Source organism: Equus asinus, chromosome 30 (assembly GCF_041296235.1).
Source record: "Equus asinus isolate D_3611 breed Donkey chromosome 30, EquAss-T2T_v2, whole genome shotgun sequence".
NCBI classification, from domain to species: Eukaryota; Metazoa; Chordata; class Mammalia; order Perissodactyla; family Equidae; genus Equus; species Equus asinus.
This window is the reverse complement of record NC_091819.1, coordinates 7495693-7517698: the sequence shown is the minus strand read 5'-3', so window position 1 is coordinate 7517698 and position 22006 is coordinate 7495693.

Here is a 22006-nt window from a genome sequence, read left to right as displayed (position 1 = left end):
GAATGAGACAAGTGATAGCAGTGTATTGTCTGTTGGATCTGATGTACAATAAATCAGATGAAAGCTTAGCCCACGTGTCATGCTGCAGAAAATTGACAACCAAATTTGCAGAATCTTAGATGTCACAAAAAGTTGATTTGTTTTCTAAATCTCAATGTATGAAAATAATTGTTTTAATCAGCCTTGACCATATATTTGCAATTCTTAATCTCATGATGTTGAACATGTTTATGAATGAAAATGAAGTTGCATGCTTTTGTTTTCCAAGAGAAGCCTAAGCCTTTTTGTATATAATGTTACCAAAGGCAATGTTTTTAGTAACCCAGGCACTCATGCTATAAGGATTGAATGGGGAAAAGTCAAACAAAATACATTTAAAAAGTGGTAAGCACTTTTTTAAGTATAATAGGACTTAATATCAGTCTAGATAAAAGCTAGCAATAATTTTTAGACAGAATCTTTAATATTATTGTATTTAAACAACATTAGTCTACAGGGTGTATACCACACCTCCGCTTCAAGAAATGTACCCAATAATATAAGAATGGGTTAAAATCAGAATGAAAAATGTATCTCAAAATATCATTTTATGGGAATTAAAGCTATAAGCACTATTATATAATATATTTCTGAAGAAAATGTGGGGTTTTTTTTTTTGTATATTAGAATCTTCTATTTTTTTCTATTGTACCCTAACCTCAACATATATTTGAAAAGAGAGGGGAGCTCTATGTCGTGCTAGGTTCTCAATGCCACATTCCATGTTGTGAAGTTCCACGTGGCAGCCAACATTAGACATGAGCAGCAGAAGTCTTAGGGCTCCCCAGCCTGGGAATATAAATCAATGTCACTTATTTTTTTCTCTTTTGGTCATTGTGATAGGATATCCCATCCTTTTCTCGAGTTTCTTTAACTCCAATATTCTCAATGAACCTAGGGTTACTTGCGTAAGTTCGAAACACCGTTGCTCCTGTTAACTTCTGCCATTTATCATGTTATCTAAGGAAGAGAGATGAGTCTAGTACTTAGAAGCTGGAATTCCTACATGGTAAATTTCAAATAGCCTCGTCTGTAGGCCTTTGTTACTTTCTGGGCTGTGTAGTGAGTGTTGAGGCCCAGGTGGGATACTGAGTTAGAGGCTGATTAATCACCATTTTAGGTGTTATTTTCTTCAAGTGCCCTCAAGAATGTGTGGACAGGCATCTCTCAATTGGGTTAGGATTCTGTGAAGTGTAAGAATGCCATTAGTGAAACCATTTCTGCACTGTGGTTGGTAGAATTCAAAGATCCCCCCAAGATTCCACTCCCCTTTTTAAGCCCCAGAACCGTGAGTATGATGGGATATTATTCCCGGGATTGCGTTGTTAGGTGCCACAGTTGACTTGGGAGGATATAATCTGAGTGGGCCTAACCTAATTCACATGAGCTGTTTAAAAGCAGAGAATTTTCTCCTGCTGGTTACAGAAACAGCAGTCCAAGAAGTTTGTAGTGTAAGAGCATTTCAACACAAGGAGGTTTCCCATTGCTGAGATGGAGAGGCCACATGGCAGGGATCTGAGAGAAGTGCTAAGAAGCTGAGAGCAATCCGTGGTCCACAGCTAGCAAGCTAACAAGAGCCTGGGTGCTACAACCACAGAAATGAATTCCACCAGCAACCTGAATAAGCTTGGAAGTGCATCTTTTCCTGGTTCCAAATGCGAATGCAGTAGGTTGATACTTGACTTCAGCCTTATGAGACCCTCAGAATAGAGGATCCAGTTAAACAGGGGCAGATTGCTGACCCATGGAAACTGAGATGAGAAATTTTATTATGTATTATTATTTTATGTATTATTTTAAGCTGCTAAATTTGTCCCAGTAATAAAAAACTAATATGGAGCCAGCCTCATGGCCGAGTGGTTAAGTTCCCACACTCCACTTTGGCGGCTCAGGGTTTCACTGGTTCGGATCCTGGGCCAGGACCTAACACTGCTCGTCAGGCCATGCTGAGGCAGCATCCCACATGCCACAACTAGAAGGGCCACAACTAAAATATACGTCTATGTACTGGGGGGCTTTGGGGAGAAAAAGGAAAAGTAAAATCTTAAGAAAAAAAACCTAACATAGGCACCAAGTATTTCCTCTGTCCCTTTCATTAAGGTTCCTGTTACACTTCTTATTGTCCTTCACATTTGTGTAGTCATAGTCAGAGCCACTTTAGTCTATAGGACTGATTTTGATAATATTTAAAGTCAAAATGAAGAGAAAGGGCCACAAACTCTTAAAGAAGAATACCGAATAAATTAAATTCAAATAGATGTGTTAAACAGATACATGGAAAAGAATACCACCAACCTTTGCGTACTTGGTAGTCTAATTCCAGAGTCCCACACACAACCCCTCATAAACAAGGGTTGAATTTTGCATTACATGAGCATCATGAAAGGGTCTAATAAAGAAGGGCCCCAAAGGAAGATATTGATTGTAAATTTCAAGGTAGTGGTTTTCCAGCTTCAAGATAGTCATAAGGTTTTATGTTGTTTGATTTCTTGTATCAGTTTAGGAAAATTTTAAGACATCTTTTCAGATACTACCTACGTCCCACCTTCCTTCCTCTCCGTCTGGTGCTATCATCCTTTCTGAGATGTTCGCGGCATGTCCCCTGGATCTCTTATTCTCGCTTTCACATATTTTATATCATTTTTGTCTCTCTCTCTGTCCTTCATTCTGATTGTTTTCTTCCACTTAATTACCAGGTTAGCAATTTTATTCAGCTGTGTCTCATTGGCTGTTAAATCCACCTGTTGAGCATTAAATTTGGTTGTTTTTCTGTTCCACAATTTGCATTTATATTTTGCTTCAGATTGATTTGGTTTCCTTTCCTTGACTGAGATTACAATACTGTCTTTTATAGTAAGCATACGTATTTTAAAGTCTACATTTAAACGCTTCATTGTGTGGATTCTCTATGGATCTATTTCTATTCTCTGTTATTTCTCTTATGTTAATATGATCTTGTTTATGTGCTTGCTTATCTTTTTAACTGTCAACTTTTATGAATAAATGGAGACATAGAATGATGTTATCTCCTTCAAGAGAAGATTTATTTTTCATTCTGATAAAGCCGGATCACTTTAATCCAATTATAAATATTGAAATGATTCAAAACTAGATTTGCTTCCCATATGCATGTGTCTGATTTTGGTTAACCCTTGTTGTTAGTGCCCGTTGAGTGGATTCTCACTCCTAGCGACCTGTGTAAAGCAGAGCAGAGCCCTTCCTGGTCTTTTTGCACTATCCTCTTACCTTCTGGTGCTATATCAGACAATGCTCCTCTGCTATTTATAGGATTTTCATGGCCAATGCTTTTGTTTGGCTAGGTCCTTCTTCCTATGGTTAACCCTATAGCTATAGTATTGCTTGTTGGAGTCCAAACTCAAAGCCTGGGCAGGAAGCCTACCAAGCCATCAACATATTTTTGGCAGCCCATGAACCTCAGTGTTATTTTTCTTAGTCCCATGTGACTATCGATCTCTCAAAATCTCTCCTTTGATTCTTACTCTCTCAGCTGTCTCTTTCTGAATTGTCAGAGAACCCTGGGAGAAATATATTACTAATCTTATCTCATGGTTCTGAGTTTCCTCATACTTCAGATAAAATCTTGATAGCTATATTTTAAAATCTTTTTAGAGATTTTCTGGTTTGTTATCAAAAGGAGGGTTATTTGAATTGCTTAGTCTGTCATTATCAAAAGCAAAATTAACCTAGCTATATTTTTTATATATATTATTGTATATATAACTTATAGATGTTATCTATGTAGTATATCTATCTAACATTTTATGCTGAGAAAATATCTTTTAATTATGAGTTTAATGAAAACTTCATAAGCTTACTGTTCATTATTTACCTGAGTAGTAGATAATGCCAATCATTCATAATAAACTCTAATAGAACTGCTTATTTGAAATCTCTACTCTTTGTACAAATCAGAGTCTTGGATAGTTGGGAAGAAACTAAAAGAAAAATAATGCATTGGATTAGAAATCTTATAGTTAATAATGATTGATTATTATATGCAAAACATTTGCAGCTTAGAGTGCATTTTGGGTGCAACACTTGTTGGAAAGAAAGGCCAGAAATTCATTATTTTTATAGTTTAGTATACATAGAATGTTTGGGATATTTGAATTCTCAAATAGAAAATTATGTTTACTGCACTTTTTCAGACTCAAATATGTCATCAATGGCTCTCTATAACAGTAGCATTATCTAAAATAAGTTTTAAAAGAAAAACATTGCATATTTTAGAGCGAACATACTCAAAACAAAAACGATCTGACAACTTTACTGACAATAAATATTTAAATCATATCATGTAAGATCCTATATTCAACAATTTTTGAAAGAGTTTAATTTGTTGGCAATAAGAATGTTGAGTAGGCAGAGGGGAAAATTACATATGATTTTAAACAATTATTTTATGACTATAAGCTATCAAAATATATTCTTTTTTATATAAACTTAACTTTATATATTCTGAGATTTCTGACAGGCCAAGTAACGTTGGGAATAATCTTCTGCTACTCAAGGTAGCATGTAGAATACATGTATTCATATTTATTCATATATATAAATTACGTATTTTTCCTGAAAGTATTCAGTGAGTTTATAATATGCCAAAAACTTAATGCTGGAACCTTGTCTGAAATTTTGGGAAAAAACACTCCTAACTCTGTAATAAATAATTCTATTTTAATGTATAAATTGTTTTAATACTTTATCTTTTGGCTCAGAATACACACTGTGTATATTATACATATTTTGTTTAAAAAACATAGAAACCATGAGGTTGCAGCATTATTTTTGGAATTTAAATGTAAATCGATATGTTTCTGTTGAACACTTTGAATGATGTAACAACATTTAAAATGGTTTTCCATTATCGTCTTGGTCCACAAGGGATAATTGAAGGTTTTGTTTGTTTTGTTTTAGCTAGATCTTGGCTGGCGCCTGGAGAGTTTTTAAAAAATATATATATATATCATCATTGTCCTATAGGAACTCACAGTATAGTTTCATTTGATAATATAATGTGTAAAAATGATTGCGCTGAAATAGAATCTTCTTAGTCAATCAAAAACTCTATTAGAGGAGCAAAATTTTGTTTCCGGAATATAATGTATGTTTTGAAAATGGTGTGATAACTCTGCTTTTGTAAATGATAGAGGTGATGTCATAACATCAGAGTTCAGAATAGGCAAATTCTCAGTCTTTCTTTTTTCGTGTGAGGAAGATTGGCCCTGAGCTAACATCTGTTGCCAATCTTCCTCTCCTTGCTTGAGGAAGATTGTTGCTGAGCTAATATCTGTGCCAATATTCCTCTATTTTATGTGAGATGCCACCACAGCATGGCTTGATGAGCAGTGTTAGGTCAACGCCCGGGTTCCAAACCTACAAACCCCGGGACACTGAAGCGAAGCACCTGAACTTAACCACCAGCTGCATCCAAATTCTCAGTCCTAATATTCAAGATCCTTTGGGGCTCAGGGAATATATGAGGTATGCATAGCCAGATCCATTCAGCAAAAATGTTTTTGCTCATCTCATAAAGGCACAGACAAGAAATGGATCATGATTAAATTTTAAGTAATTTTGAATAAAATCCCTTTTTCCCTGCAAAGAGACTAATCTCAAAAAATAATTTTATTATGGTTATAGATAATTTACCCAGTTGCTCTGTTAAGATAATACACATAGGATAAAATTTTGATCTTTAGGGCTGAATTATATTCCTTCTCATATATGGTGCAGACTGACATTCTCTCCCACCAAAACATCTTGCTAAGTGCTCTCAATCAGAAGATGAACTGAATACCGCATATATACCAATGCCTTGGTGCAAATACATCATTCATGGAAAAAACGAGTAATAATAGAGCAAAGTTAGAACATCACCATGCTATATACTTAGAAAATAAGACCTATTCACATGATAATATTTTATAATCGTTGTTATTGCATTATATATCTCCTGAAATTTATAGTTTATAGAATATTATTTCCTCTATTTTCACGCTATTTTATTAAAGAAAATTAATTAGGGCCCCCCAAAAATCTTCAAATTGTCTGGAAGAAATTAGAAGTCACAGGTTGTAGACATATTCTCTTATTTGACCATGTTTAGTTATTTTTGTCATTTGGCAACTCTTTCTAGGAATGTTTCTATGAAAATGATAACTATCAAGCAAATATTTATATGAATTAAAAATATTTATCTTCTATTATCGGTAACTTCTGTTAAGACTAAGAAAAGCTAGTGTGAACCAACTTATCTTCACTCTGAGAAATATCTTTTTAATAGACTCCTGTGAACTTTGATCAGCAATGTCACAAACATTACCCTAGTCCCAAAGGAAAAATGTCATTCTAAAAAATAATAATAAAAATGAGGCTTGTTTTCATGATACTTTGTTATATATTCATGCCCATGCAAAGAAAATTAAACTTGAAGATAGAAATACGTTTAGAAAGAGATGAGTTCAATCAACCATAAAACAAGAATTTTGAAATTCCCAAAAGATGTCATGCCCTTAGATTGCTTAGTATTATCCATTGAAAAAGTAAGTTTTTTTTAAAGGGGTAGGTATGTTCTGAGTATCTCAGAGTATAATTTTATAATATTTTATGCTCCGATATACTATAACCCATTTAGAATTTGTATTTGTGTAAAATTGTATAAATGTAAAACTAGTTTCCCTTCTACCTAAGATAGGCAGTTAAGCAAAAGGCGAAGAACTCTAAAACTTCTCCCTCTCACATCAGACAGAGTGTTGCGTTTTGATGTAGTCATTAGTTCCTTCTTTCCTTTAACAAGGATGCATTGAGCCCCACTCTCTGTGCTGGACTTTGTGGCAGGCAAGGAAGATGCAAAGATAACAGGATAAATATGAGAAATATCTAACCTCAAAGATCTGACATCCTTATCGAAAATGTGGACATATGCGCAAATAGAAAACAATAGAAAGCACTAAATACAATGCTGGAGATGATATTCAAATGGTTTGTTCTGAGAGGAAGGCCACTTAACCCAGCTAAAGCCACCAAGAAAAGCTTACTAACAGAGATGTGGCTTGAGAGGCTGAGTAGAATTTATTTGACCAGAGGACATACCTTAAAAAAAGTTATGGGGTATAGAGAAAGCGTGTGGTGAGGAGAGCAAGGAATTTGAAGTTCCTAAGTGCCATCTGAGAGTAGCAGGAAATGGGACCAAGATGATTTGTGGTCAACAAGAGGCAACTTTTATGACACATTAAGGATCATGGACTGTAGACTATGGACTGATTGGGTTTGTTTTTTATTCCTCGAGCATAAGATCAGGCAAAGTCCAAATCCCCTTTTGTAATTTCACGTGACTTGGTAACTTTGAAAATTACTGAAAGATTCTAAACCACTGCATAACATGGGTAAACTGGTTATTCAGATAGGTCTTTCTGGAAGCTATTATGGAAGATAAGTGTGAGGAAAATAAGACAAAAGGCAGAAGGACTAGAGTTTGTTGGAATGCCCTAGAAATAGATCTCAGTCAAGAAAGTATTACAATGACTCTTGCTACAACTGCAATTACCTTTTTTATTTTTTGAGGAAGATTAGCCCTGAGCTACCATCTGCTGCCAATCCTCCTCTTTTTGCTGAAGGAAGACTGGCCCTGAGCTAACATCCATGCCCATCATCCTCTGCTTTATATGTGGGATGCCTGCCACAGCATGGCTTGACAAGCAGTGCCATGTCTGTACCCGGGATCTGAACCAGTGAAACTCAGGCCACTGAAGCAGAACATGAGAATGTAACCACTGTGCCACCAGATCAGCCTCTGCAATTACTATTAATGGCTACATTTGTCTATGTTTGGTATCTGCTAGGCACTGTGTTAATTGGTTTATACATTACTCATAATGCCAAGGACAAACCTTTGAAGATGCTATTTACATCCTCCATATTAGTCCAGATCCTCAGTATCTGCTAGGCACTGTGTTAATTGGTTTATACATTACTCATAATGCCAAGGACAAACCTTTGAAGATGCTATTTACATCCTCCATGTTAGTCCAGATCCTCAGCAAAGCAGACACCAAGAGGGGATCAAATATGGGAATGTCTTCAGATCATGATGTAAGACTAACCTAGAGTGAAGGGACAAGGGAGTGAAGATGGGGTGGAAGTGATCTAGACTGCTACAGGTCCTAAAGTAGCTTTGTTGAGGCTGTCAGGGACTCTTCCAGCCAAAGTTAGCAGTAATAAGAGCCCCCTCCATCCCAGGACCAGGCCTTGCTTAGTGTTCCTGACCCACTCTGGTGATGGCTGGGAGCCGCCCCCAGAAAGCATGGTTTCAGAGAAAACATGGCGGTGGATTTTAGAGCCTAGTGACTGGGGCCCTTGGTCGGTTGCAAGGTTCCTCCATGTCTTTTCATGGCTTGATAGCTCATTTCTTTTTAGCACTGAATAATAGTCTATCGTCCGAATGTATTAAAGTTTATTTATCCATTCACCTACTGAAGGACATTTTGGTTGCTTCTTAGTGTTGTTTTCTCCAAGTTTTGACAACTCAAGCTGCTATGAACATCCATGTGCAGATTTTTGTGTGAACGTGAGTTTTCAACTCCTTGGGTAAATACCAAGATGTGTGGTTGCTGGATCAGATGATGAAAGTATGTTTAGTTTTATAGGAGACTGCCAAACTGTCTTCTAATGTGGCTGTACCATTTTCCAACCCTACCAACAATGTGTGGAAGTTTCTGTTGCTCCACATCCTTGTCAGCACTTGATGTTGTCAGTGTTGTGGAGTTTGGCCATTCTAATAGTATGTAGTGATATCTTATTATTATTTTAATTTGCATTTCCCTGATGATCTATGATGTTGAGCATCTTTCGTATGCTTATTTTCCATCTACCTAGCTTCTTTGGTGAAGTGTCTGTTAAAGTCGTTGGCCTATTTTGTAGTTGAGTTGTTTGTTTCCTTATTGTTGAAGTTTTAGAGTTCTTTGTATATTTCGAATAAAAGTCCTTTATCAGATGTGTCTTTTGCAAATATTTTCATCCAGTCTGTGATTTATCTTTTCATTTCCTTAACTTCTGCTCTGTGAAAGATATTGTTTTTAATTTTAATAAAATCCAGCTTATCAATTATTTCTTTAACAGATACAACTTTGCTGTTGTGTCTGAAAAGTCATTGCCATACCGAAGGTCATCTAGATTTTGTCCTATGGTATCTTCTAGACACTCTGTAGTTCTGTATTTTACATTTAGGTCTGTGATCCATTAGTTAATGGAAGGGTCAAGGTCTGTATCTAGATTCGTTTTTTTGCATGTGGCTTTTCAGTTGTTCCAGCACCATTTGTTGAAGAGACAATCTTTGCTCCATTGTGTTGCCTTTGCTCATTTGTCAAAGATCAGTTGTGTATACTCATATGGGCCTATTTTTGGGCTCTCTGTTCTGTTCCTTTGATCTATTTATCTGTTCTTCCAGCAATACCACACTGTCTTGACGACTCTAGCTTTACAGTAAGTCTTGAAGTCGAGTCCTGTCAGTCTTCTGAATTTGTTTTTCTCCTTCATTAGTGAGCTGACTCTTCTGTCTCTTCGTATAAGGTTTGGAATAAGTTGGTCGGTGTTCACAAAATAACTTGCTGGGATTTTGTTTGAGATTACACTGAATCTGCAGATAAGGTGGGGATAACTGACATCTTGACAATACTGATTTTTCTACCCATGAACATGGAATAAGGAATAGTTCTAAAGGTGTATGATAGATTGCAGAGTCCATAGGAAACAAAATTGGCTGAACTTGGCAAATGATTTCATAGATTGAGGGATTTTTTGTAAAGAATGTGCCATGGGATGCTTGCTAACCTACAGCAGAGATCGATAATTCAAGAAGAGAAACAGCTTTGAGACATAGACGCTGAGAACAGTTTTTAACATACTGATTTGGAAGTGCAGTGGGACACCTAATTGAAGATTTGAAAGACACAGCTGTGTGCACGAGTCTAAAGTTTGGATGAGAGGCTTGTTCAGAAATGAAAAATGAGTATTGTTCCTGACCCATCTGAAATCCTGTGCCCATATTCCTCTACTTTATATGTGAGACACCTGACACAGCATGGCTTGACAAACAGTGTGTAGGTCCGCACCCAGGATCCAAACCTGTGAACCCTGGGCAGCCAAAGCAGAGTGTGTGAACTCAACCAGTGCACCACCAGGTTAGCCTGATATCCATGTGTTTTTGACAGAAAAATTTCTGAGAATGGAGTTGCGTTCTTTGATACTAATAGTGATAGACGGAAAATGTGTATTTTCACCATGTGGGGAAAGGAAGGGGTAAATGCAATAATAACACCACACGTTAACTGGTTAACTGTTCTGTCCTATAGAGTAGCCACATGTAGCTATTTAAATTAATTAAAATTAAATAAAATTAAAAATTCAATTTTCAATTTCACTGGCTACATTTCAAATCCTCAATAGCCATGTGTGGCTAGTGGCCACTATCTTGGAGAGGTCAAATATAGAACATTTCCATTATCTCAAAAGATTCTCTTGGACAGACTGCCCTAGAGAAGGAGAGACAGACTGGTTGAGTAGAATAGGATGGCAGAGCAAGTTCACTCGTGTTTTCATTTCTATTGTTGTGTAACCAATTACCACAACGTAGGATCTTGGGTCAACACGTGCATATTAACCTACCATTTCTATGGGTCAGGAGTCTGGGCATGGCTCTCCTGGAGCCCTCTCCTCGGCATCTCACAGACAGCAATCAAGATGTTGATGTAGCTGTATTCTCATCTAGAGTTTGGGGTCCTCTTCCAACCTCATCCTGGTGGTTGGCAGAATTCAATTTCTTGCAGTTATATGACCAGAAGCTCCCAATTTCTTTCTAGCAGTCAGTCAAACCTGCTCTCAGCTCCTAGAATCCACTTGTAGGTGCTTGCCTCATGATTCCATACGCAGTTTACAACACAGCTGTTGCATTCTTCCAGGGCAGTAGGAGTATGTTTATGTGACTTTTCCCTCTCTGAGCAGCCAGAGAAAACATTCTACTTTTAAGAGCTCGCCTGATTAGATCAGACCCACCCAGAGTAATCTCTCTTACCTTATAACATAATATAATCAATTATGAAAATGATCTTTCATATTTATAGGTTCCACCCAAACTCAGATTATACAAGGTGTTTACACCAGGAGAAAGGTATCTCAGGGACTTGCTTAGAATCCTGCCTACCACAATTAGCTTCTTCATTCCTAAAAGGGTGTCTTGACCCTAAGGCATTACAGCCTCTTTTACCACGCAGAATAGTTGACACATGCTTTGATTCAAATATAGAACTCATTTATCAGACTCATAATGGGAAATGTCTCTTCAGATTCTAAGAAGAACCATTGGATTTGTCAATGAGTCAGTTGGGAGTATAACAGAGTGATGGAGTCAAGACAGAAAATAAGAATTAGGAACAATTATGAACAATGACTATGAACCAGGATGTTGTAGGAGACATGGAAACAAGGTCAAAATATCTTAATTTAGTTTTGTATTATATTTTTGCTGCTTGTTTATTTCTAATATGAGAAAGACTTGAGGTTATTTGTAGGCATTTGGAAAGGAGCCAGTAAAGAATTAAAAGGTTTGAAAATCCACAAGAAAAAGGGGATAATTGATAGAAGAGGAATCTGGAAAAGAAGATAAAAGATAGAAGGAAGGATAAAAGTGTAAATAAGACTCATCCAGGGATACCTGAGAAGGGAGTGTAAAGATGGATGTAGAAATACAAATGCATACATTTGTAAAGTGAGTGGGTGAGATATTGAAGGAGAACATACTGGATGCTTTTAATTTTCTAAATGAAACAAATTCAAAAGAGCAATGTCATTTGTTGGCAGTAAGAGTTATAGGTGTTGAGTAAGAAACTTTGTTAACCTGATAAGGGGTGGGTAAGTATTGTCATCATGAGATGATCAGTTAAGTTAAAGGAATGACGGATGGAACCGGGGCACAACTGAAGTTAAGGATCAAGTTTTAGTTAAGCATTATTTTTATTGGGGTCAGTTTGCACAGTTCGTGACTTTCCACAGCAATAGTTGACTTATTATATATAAAAACAATGGATCCCAAGTATAGCATTGACAGAGGGCTTATACTTCGATAGTTTGTGTAGGATTAAAGAGAGCTGGATCATGGATAATAGCTAGGTGATCTGAAGTGGAAATAATGAAGATGAGGAAAAAGAGAGAGGCCGGGCTAGGACTGTTGCAGAGAGAGAAAATATGTTAGAGTGTTTGCATTAGAAAGAGTTAGTAGGATGGGGAAAAGGTTGGGTGTAAAGAGATGACTTTGGATTTATCAAGGATAAAGGCATTATTTAATCTTTTTAGAGCAGTTTTTGTTAAGGAATTTTATGAAAACAGTTTTGATTATTGTGTATGTGATCCTGAGCAAGTTTTTACTTATTTTTTATTTTTTTATTATTATTTTTTGAGGAAGATTAGCCCTGAGCTAACATCTGTTGCCAATCCTCCTCTTTTTGCTGAGGAAGACTGGCCCTGAGCTGACATCCGTGCCCATCTTCCTCTACTTTACATGTGGAATGCCTACCACAAGATGGCTTGCCGAGTGGTGCCATGTCTGCACCTGGGATCCGAACCAGTGAACCCCAGGCTGCTGAAGTGGAATGTGTACACTTAACCGCTGCGCCACCTGGCCAGCCCGTTTTTATTTTTAATAAGTAATAATCTAGTTTCTTCCATAATATGCCTATAAAATCTGAAGAATTACTAAAAACTCATTAAAATTTTCCCCAAAGAACCGAGATAATGTGTAATTAATCTATTTCAATATGATCTTAAATATGCAGAAGCAAGGAGACAAAATGTGCAAAGATAATAGGATTTCTTTGCCAAACTAATACAAGTAAAGAGTGTGAAAAAAATGGCGTTTTGTGATACCACAAAGTGTGGTTTTGAGATGAGGTACGGGTTCAAGCTGTCTGTTTCTTTTACTGATGGTCAGCCCGGAACCACTTTGTGAAAAGAAAGAGTCTTGACAGCTTGAATAAATTAACAAGCTTTAAATTAAAATCACTAAGTGCTGTCTTTTCTCTGTACAGTTAATGTCTTTCCAACGTTATAAACTTGTATTTTATTTAGGACGATTATTACATTTGTAATGGGAACTCATAAAAATCGTGTATTTAGAAAATAGACACTGCAGTAAAAAGAAACTATTAAAATGTGTTAAACAATAACAAATTCTGATCCTAAATTGACAGTATCTTGTTGAGAAAGCATATTAATTTATTGTCTTAAAAGACATTTCTATGGAAATTTCTAATGAAAAACATAACAATTACAATTCATCTTGTCTGTGGGAGCTTCGTAAATGATAGTCATTTTGTATTTCAATCAACTGATGTCAAAGGACAAGAACAACAAAGAAATTAAAAGGGGGAAAATAAAAATAAAATAGTCTCTGAAATAATGTAGATCTATTTCAGACGTGAAAAGGAAGACTGCTCTTATTACAAAACACATTAGCTTAATTTTGCCTGTTTATTCTGTTTTCTAAATCAAGACACACTTAACTTACTTTTGCATAATGAGGACACATTTTGCTTGAAGTTATAGTAAATGTCTATGTCTTTATGCCAGCCACTAATTTTAGAATAAAATATTACTTTTCCAGTGTCATATTTTACAAACACGTAATAAACCTTTGTTCAAAGTAAAATCCAACTGAGAGATTTATATTATATTCAATGGGATGTATAGTGTTGGCTTTTCAAATAGGCAAAAACTTATGTTTATATATATTCCCTTCTTTCCTATATATGCTTTATTAAGTGATCCAGAAAATTTCTCAAGAATGAAATTAACACAGCAAACAATTGAAACAAATCTGGTGCAAGATTCCATGTTGTAGTGCAATTGCTACAAGGGTTTTTGCTTAAAAGAAAAAAAAAACTGGCATGTTTTAATTTATTTTCTTGGAATGGCATTTGTGTTATTGTGATTTAGAATAAGAAATACATATTTGGTCTCCGTGTTTCTGGCACAGAACTCTTTTTTTAAAAAAAAAATTTTATTGTAGTAACATTGGGTAACATTATATTCAGATGTACATAGTAGCATATTTAGAATTCTGTGTAGATTACATCATGTTCACCACCCAAAAACTAATCATAGTCCATCACCACCACGTATGTGTGCCTAATGCTCCCTTTTGCCCTCCTTCCTCCCCCCTTCCCCTGTGGTAACTACCAATCCAGTGTCTGTTACTATGTGTTTGTTGTTGTTTTTATCTTCTACTTATGAGTGAGATCATATGCTATATGGCTTTCTCCCTCTGATTTATTTCACTTAGCATAATACCCTCAAGGACCATCCATGTTGTCACAAATGGCTGGATTTCATCATTTGTTATGGCTGAATAGTAGTCCATTGTGTATATATACCACATCTTCTTTATCCATTGGTCCCTTGATGGGCACCTACGTTGCTTCCAAGTCTTGGCTATTGTGAATAAGGCTGTGATGAACATAGGGGTGCATGTATCTTTATGCATTTGTGTTTTCAGGTTCTTTGGATAAATACCCAGCAGTGGATCATTGGTAAATCTATTCTTAACTTTCCGAGGATACTCCATATTGCTTTCCATAGTGGCTGCACCAGTTTGCACTCCCACCAGCGGTGTACAAGGGTTCCCTTCTCTCCACATCCCCTCCAACCTTTGTTTCCTGTCTTGTTAATTACAGCCATTCTGACTGGAGTGAGGTGATATCTCATTGTAGTTTTGAGTTGCATCTTCCTAATAGCTAATGATGTTGAACATCTTTCCATATGGCACAGAACTCAAAAACTCTTAGAAATTCCTGAGAACAAGAAAGGTGTCCTTTGCTATGTTAATGATGTGAATTTTTGGACCCCACCTGCAGATGGGGGCTGGTTACCAGGAGAACCAGTCATGTGATTAGAAGGTTGGAACTTCCAGTCCCACCCCCTGATTTCCAGAGAGCGGCAAGGGGCTGGAGGTGAATCAATCACCAATGACCAATGATTTAATCAGTCATGACTACGTAATGAAGCCTCCGTAAAAACCCAAAAGGTTGGGCTTGGGAGAACTTCTGGGTTCCTGGACGCTGGGGGTGCTGGGAGAGCGGTGTGCCTGGAAGGCATAAAAGCTGGGTGCTCTTTCTCCATACCTTACCCTAGGCATCTCTCTCACTTGGCTATTCCTGAGTTGTATCCTTTTATAACAACAGGCAATCTAACAGATACAATGTTTCTCTGAATTCTATGAGCCCTCTAGCAAATTAATGGGACCTGAGGAGGAGGTTGTGGGGACCTCTCCTTTATTGCCCACTGATCAGAAGCACAGGTAACAACCCAGCTTACAATTGGCAGCTGATTTGGGGAGGGCAGGGCAGTCTTGTGGGACTAAACCCTTAACCTGTAGAATCTGCTGCTACCTCTGGGTAGTGTCAGAGTCGAGTTGAATTCTAGGACACGCTGCTGGTGTCCTAGAATTGCTTTTTGGTAGGGGAGAAATCTCCCCCCTCTCACATTGGAAACTGGGTCCAGGAATCTAATTCAGCATTTTATTACAAAATGGCTAAATTAAAAAAATAAATCTGTGCAATATTTTTTAAGAAATGTATAAAAGTGTTGTAATTTAGTGAAATATTTACTGCCTTATCCTAAATCTCTAGTTCAACTCAAAAGACATTCATTTGTCTCCATTTTTGATTGGCTACTCTTGGTACTACCAGTGAAGAAAATATCAATTTATCCTTCTCTTCTTTTATTATAATTTTCAGACAGATTCTTCTGAGTCCCCTCTGAAAGATAAAAAATTTTCTCACAACATCTCAACTTCCTTCCCTTTCAATACCAAACAGTTCATGCAAATTATTTCACCTGTTGCCATTAAGACTTTGAATACTAGACCCAAATCTACATTTCTTGATAAATCAATTTTTAAACTATTTTAACCATTCATTCTAGATAAGGAAAATCGTCCCTCTCCACAGCTTCTTCCCATTCATTTTCTTTAATCTCCTAATTCTCTTATCTATATACTTACTTTTAAATTCACAAAGTCTAAATTTTTAAAAAATCATCTTCTTCACCATATGGTCTATGGTTCTGTGATATCTATAGGTTGATCCTCAACATTTAAAACAAAATAATAGAGCTAATAATGTAAAATATTTCTGACAGTAGAAATAGATAGAATGATTTGACCCATAGAGAAAATGTATTCTAATATCACTAAACGTGTATGTTTTGTAGGACAAAGAATTCTCACACAGAGTGAAGTGTCTTTGAGCATAGGCCACTTTTATGCATCAGCATGAGAGTCAATCACCACATTGAACTTGACACCAGACTCTGCCTTCAGTCTACGTAATGCACCATTTAATACAACAGAAAGCAAATAATATTGAAGCCACACAAATATTTGCAAGCTAAAATTAAACACTATAAAAGGAAAGTGTCACAATGATTTGAGAGCCTGTAGGACATAGTGATTTGTGATTCAAGGCAAAACTATAAAAAAAATGACCCTTTCATTTACTTTGCAGTAACCATTTATAAAGATTAAGCTTCATTCTATTGCCTGCAAATTCCCATACTCTTTTGTTCTATATGTAGGCAATTTCCTAAACTTTTTTATTGGGAACTATACATACCAGTGTGTAACAGGAAGGTCAATAGATTCCATCTTAATGATCAGATCTAGCTATCTATATATATATAAATTAAATAATGTCTTTAGCTTAGTGTTGGGCATATAGAATTATTCATTCAGAACATCTCAAGACAGCAGGAAGGAATGTTAGGCAATCAGTGTTAGCTTAGGTGAGTTCCCTGGTTTCATTTATCTCCATGGAATGTATTGACCTCCTTACCCAGATCTTAGCTTTTTGTGCAAGGTGAATCTTCTGGAGAGCAAGGAGTGCAATCAGAACTTACCCACCTCTATAAGCCTAACTTTCCTAGGATAATCATAGATACAGACCTTAGTAAATAATGTATTCAACTGATTAATGTCATTAATATATAACACTTTCAGCTTACCAGGACACATCTCTCTATACTGTACTTACATACCTGGTTTTGATACCCTTTATTGCCATTGTGAAATTCATAGTCGTCCTTCACTAAGCATCTTATTTTTAAAATTAGAACTTTGCTATTTAAAATTAGAATTTACTATTAAATACTAAATATTTCATATAATGCATAAATGATTAAGAATAAGAAGAAAAACATCCATTTGTGTACCATTCACTTTGAGAAATAATGCGTGACGGTGTTCCCCTCTCCTCCCAAGAGATAACCATCATCAAGATATTTTGCTGTTGTTATTGTGCACTTCTATGCATATTTGATATATAAAGTTTAACTAAACAATATATTGTTTTGCATGCTTTTGTATCAATATCTTTAATAACCTATAATAGTTCCCAAACTTTTCCTTATTCATTGATATCTTTTAGTCTTTGCCACAATTTGAGATGTTTGAAACATATTATTTGAGTTCTCCCTCATATTTTATCTATTTCTATACATTTGCCTTTTATATGTTCATATAACTTTATAGTAATAGGCAAAATTATGGAAAATCAAGCAGTTATCATTTATGTTCATATGGTAGATGAGAAAAGTGAGGATTTCACAAGCTCTATAACTTGCCCAAATCTCACAATAGTAAATGATACAATTGGGATTTGCGCTTAGATTTCTCTGCTTAAAATCTCTTGTACTTAACCAGGGTTCTGCTGCGTTTTTAATATGTTACAGTTATTTACATATTACTTCATAACGTTCAGTGTCTTTTGAGAAGGACCCACGTTTTAAATAGCTTTATATTCCTTTGTTGCACGTTGCCTGCTTTGAACAGGTGCTTTATAATTGTTACTTCCTTTCACCTGTTAAACACTTAAATGAATGGCCTTCTCATGCTTTATTGTTCAAAGGCTAAAGAGACTTAAAGTACTATTAATCAGAACACGACAGTCAAGTCACTCAAAAGAGTCCAATTTTCTTACCAAATAGACCTAGAATATGTTGGCTGATTTGAATTGACAGATTCTATACATCTTACCAGAGCTTAAGTATTTGGAAGGGGTGAAAAACTGTACACTCATTTTTAAGACACTTTTACAAATTTCAGGTAGAAAACGTAAGAATCAGTCTTTAAAAATAACAAGAAATAAAGGAACAAAAATCTACTACATAGACCATAAGCTGTTTTTATATGATTAAAACATCAGTTCCCAATGCAGAAACACCACGTCTAGAATCCAGAGTGAAATTATTCAACCAAAAGCCAAACAAGGAGATATTTAAAACTCTGTCTTCCAGAGCGGAGCTAATCAAAGAATGAGTGAGCACTAAGAAAGCATTTAGAATCATTTCCCAGAAAGGGAACTGAGAAGAGAAAGAAGCCTTACTGTGTGAGTTGAAAAGGATGAATAGAATCATGTAAAAATAGATGGCTAGCTAACGGAATATTTATATAAGTAATTCTAACCAATACAGAATGGTAAAATATTTATGTAGATACATAATTTCATTTGTGCAATTTTATTGAAAATGTAGAAAGGCGTCATGAAATTAAAAATTACTACAATGCAATACTTCATAATTGCTTGTATTTATAAAGATACAGAGGTTAGAGAAATTCTATAATGTGACCAATTTGCCCAACTCTTAAGTGGTTGAGCAAGGATTTGAACCCTGAAGTTTGACCTGAAAGCCTGGACTTGTACTTACTCAATGTACTCTCCCTGTGTAGCCATTTTTCCATTAGGTCAAATGTCCGATTCTGTGCCTTTCTAGATGAATAATCACAGTGTGCCTGGAAGTAGCAACCAAGCTGTAGATTTTTATGAGAAAGTGATTAATTCCCCTCATTTGAATTATTATGTATCCTCACTCTTACTTCAGTGACAGAAACCATCACAAGGACAACTTGTCAACTCAACTTCCTGTGATACAGTTATGGTACATAATAAACCTACCACATATATAAAAAAATAATTACACAATGTTTTATGTGCATAATCTAGGAAGCAATTTTGCTTTTATTTTGCAAGAAGGAAATTATTGCTTTTGTTTCTTTTTCATACAGCAGATATCTCATATATTTGTTACATGAATCAACAAACCCTGGGCTTAGTTGAAGAAACTTCAATATCTAAATTTCTTTTGTAACATAATTTCAATATTCTTCATGTTAAATTTAATGGATATTTCCTAGTGAGAACAAATGTACAAAAAAATAGAAAAAGTGAAACTGAGGCTGGGAATAAAGAAATATGAAACATCAAGTTCTGTGGAATCTTAATGACCCTCCTAGTTTATTGTAAGTTACTGAACCAGATCCTACAAGAAACTAATTAAAAGGTACAGATACTTGACCTGCTGCTGCTACTTAAGCTGCATATGTAGGGGAATCTGAGCACCTTTTTCTAATATCTGGTTGGTTAACAGCAGCTGGCCCAGCAGTATAAGCACCAAAATGTCTTTAATTAAATAAATGTGTTTAATTAAACAAGGAGGCCACTAGACTGAGGTGGTTCCAATACCTTAGCAGCCCGCATAAACAAACAGAATCCTAAGCCTGTAAACGCCTCAAGGAAAGAACCTAAGGACGACCAATCACAGCCAACTAGGCTTTTCCAAATAAGGTAACTGCTTAAAGCTAGAGCCAATCGAATGATTTACCTGCTTTACTTCCGCCATTTCTCTGTGAAAGTCTTTCCCCAGCTCCTGTGGGTGGTGTGTTCCTAACCATGTCTGGTTTGGCACTGTCCAATTCAAATTGATTTTTGTTCACATGATCTCTTAGAAATGTAATATTCCTCAGTTTATCTTTTAACAGGTGCTTCTGACCACTGGGCTTATACAAAGTTAGACTGTGGCCTGTACTATAAGGAAAGTGTTGACATCTTTGTGACATAAAAGCAGCCACGGTTTTAACAACCGTTACATCTTCTCTACTCAGATATCTGGTGTTTCTATAATGAGGGGATGAGTTATTCTTGGTGCTACTAGATTTCTTCATATGGAATAAATGTTGCTTTGAGGAAGTGAAATCTGAAAAAGGATTAAAGTAAAAGAACTCTGACCTTGATATGGAACCCTGATAGTGACCATGATGTTAACTCTAACTCCTAGAGAAAACTTTGAACCAAATCCTAAACAAATCTCTAATATAATAAGTGTGAACTTATAAAGGCTTCCAAGTCTGATATTCCATTTGCCAGATGGCCCTGAACAGTGAGTTGCAGAATATGCAGTCAAAATATGTCAGAGGAAATTGAAAAACCAATGTTTCTAAGCTATGCTTAATGACAACAAAATTCTCATTGTGATAATTAACAATTTAGTGGCATTGTAGAAACAGAGTTTTGTGTATTCACATATAACATTTCAGTGAATTAATTTAAAACAAATTATTATTACTGAAGATATCAAGACCAAAAATATATGAATGAATGCATGTCGGAGAAGTTTAATAAGTAATTATAACAATATTACTTAATCTTCTGAAATTAGAAAAAATATCATAGATCCTTGAGCTGAATTCATTTTGTGAAGTATCTTGACTCCACAAAGAGGAGGTCATCATCATCTCTGTTAGGAGATAAATAACATAAAACAGGGAAGTCAAGTTAGTTGCATGACGTTGGCTGACTAAAGTGAACTGAAGGCCCTTATGCCTGGAAAATCATTTGCAGAACAGTGAAAGCTATCAACTAATTCAAGATATATTCCTGGAGAAACAACTTGTACCATTACATGGAAGCCAGTGAGTTTGTCAGTGTGGTTCACACTTCATAAGTTTGGCCTATATCAGCGGTTCTCAAATTTAGTGTGGATCAGAATCACCAGGAGGGTTAATTAAAACAATTCTGGGCTCTACCTCCAGAGTTTCTTATTCAGTAGGTTCAGGAAGGGACCCTAGAATTTGACAGTTCTAACTTCCCAAGTGATGCTAATGTTTCTGGTCTAAGGGCCACACTCTTAGAACCACCGGTCTAAATCATTCTTTTCAAGTTTACACGAGCATAAGAATCACCTGCAGGTCTGGTTGAACATCCTCCCTCCAAGGCATGGTTTCTCCTCTGTATAGTCTCATTCATTAGGTTCGGGTGGCTCCAGCAATTTGTGTGTTTTTTCAAACACCCCAAGTGACTCTTAGGATGAAACACAAATCTAAATACCTGGGGTGGAGAGGAGGGGAATAAAGGAATGGCTGGTTCCATTTGTCAGCCAGTGTCTTTCCGGAGCCACCCAAGCACAGATGGCAACACTTTGAAGGTGCCGACCTCTGTACTCATCGGACCATCTTCATTTTTTCCGTAGGCCTGCATTTCTTTCTCGGTAGAGCTGTTGATTATTATTTAAAATGCTTGAATAGAAATTACTTAGGAGTTAATTTCTTGGACATTCAGGAATCAAAACAAGTGCTGTAACTCTTACTCATCTTGAAGACAGAAGGTCTGTGTTTTGCAAGAGGATGATTGAGTTTGATGTTTTCAATTAGAAATGTCTTCAATTAATAAACTAGAATTTTTATCAAGAGGAAGCCTGTATATGTTTTTTAGTGCAATTTCAATTCCAAGAGACGCTTTAGACAAGCATTAGCTGTAATTGTTGCTATTGTTTTCATCATTCACACATTTTTCTTTGATATCAACAGAGCACCTTTGTAAAACATTGCAATACGATGCACCTGCATAGTCTGAGTCTTAAATATCAAGATTCTTATATATTTTTCTGCTTCGGATTTGGATTGAAATAAGTATATATTGTGAATAAGGATCATTTTGGAAATAACTCAAAGTTCAAAATGTAAAATCGTGCTTATATATTACGTATCTTGAAGGTATATTTTATTTCTTCCTGATATGTGAGAACTGAATGCCACTTGAGGGAGAAATTACTACTCCAAAACTCTCACAAA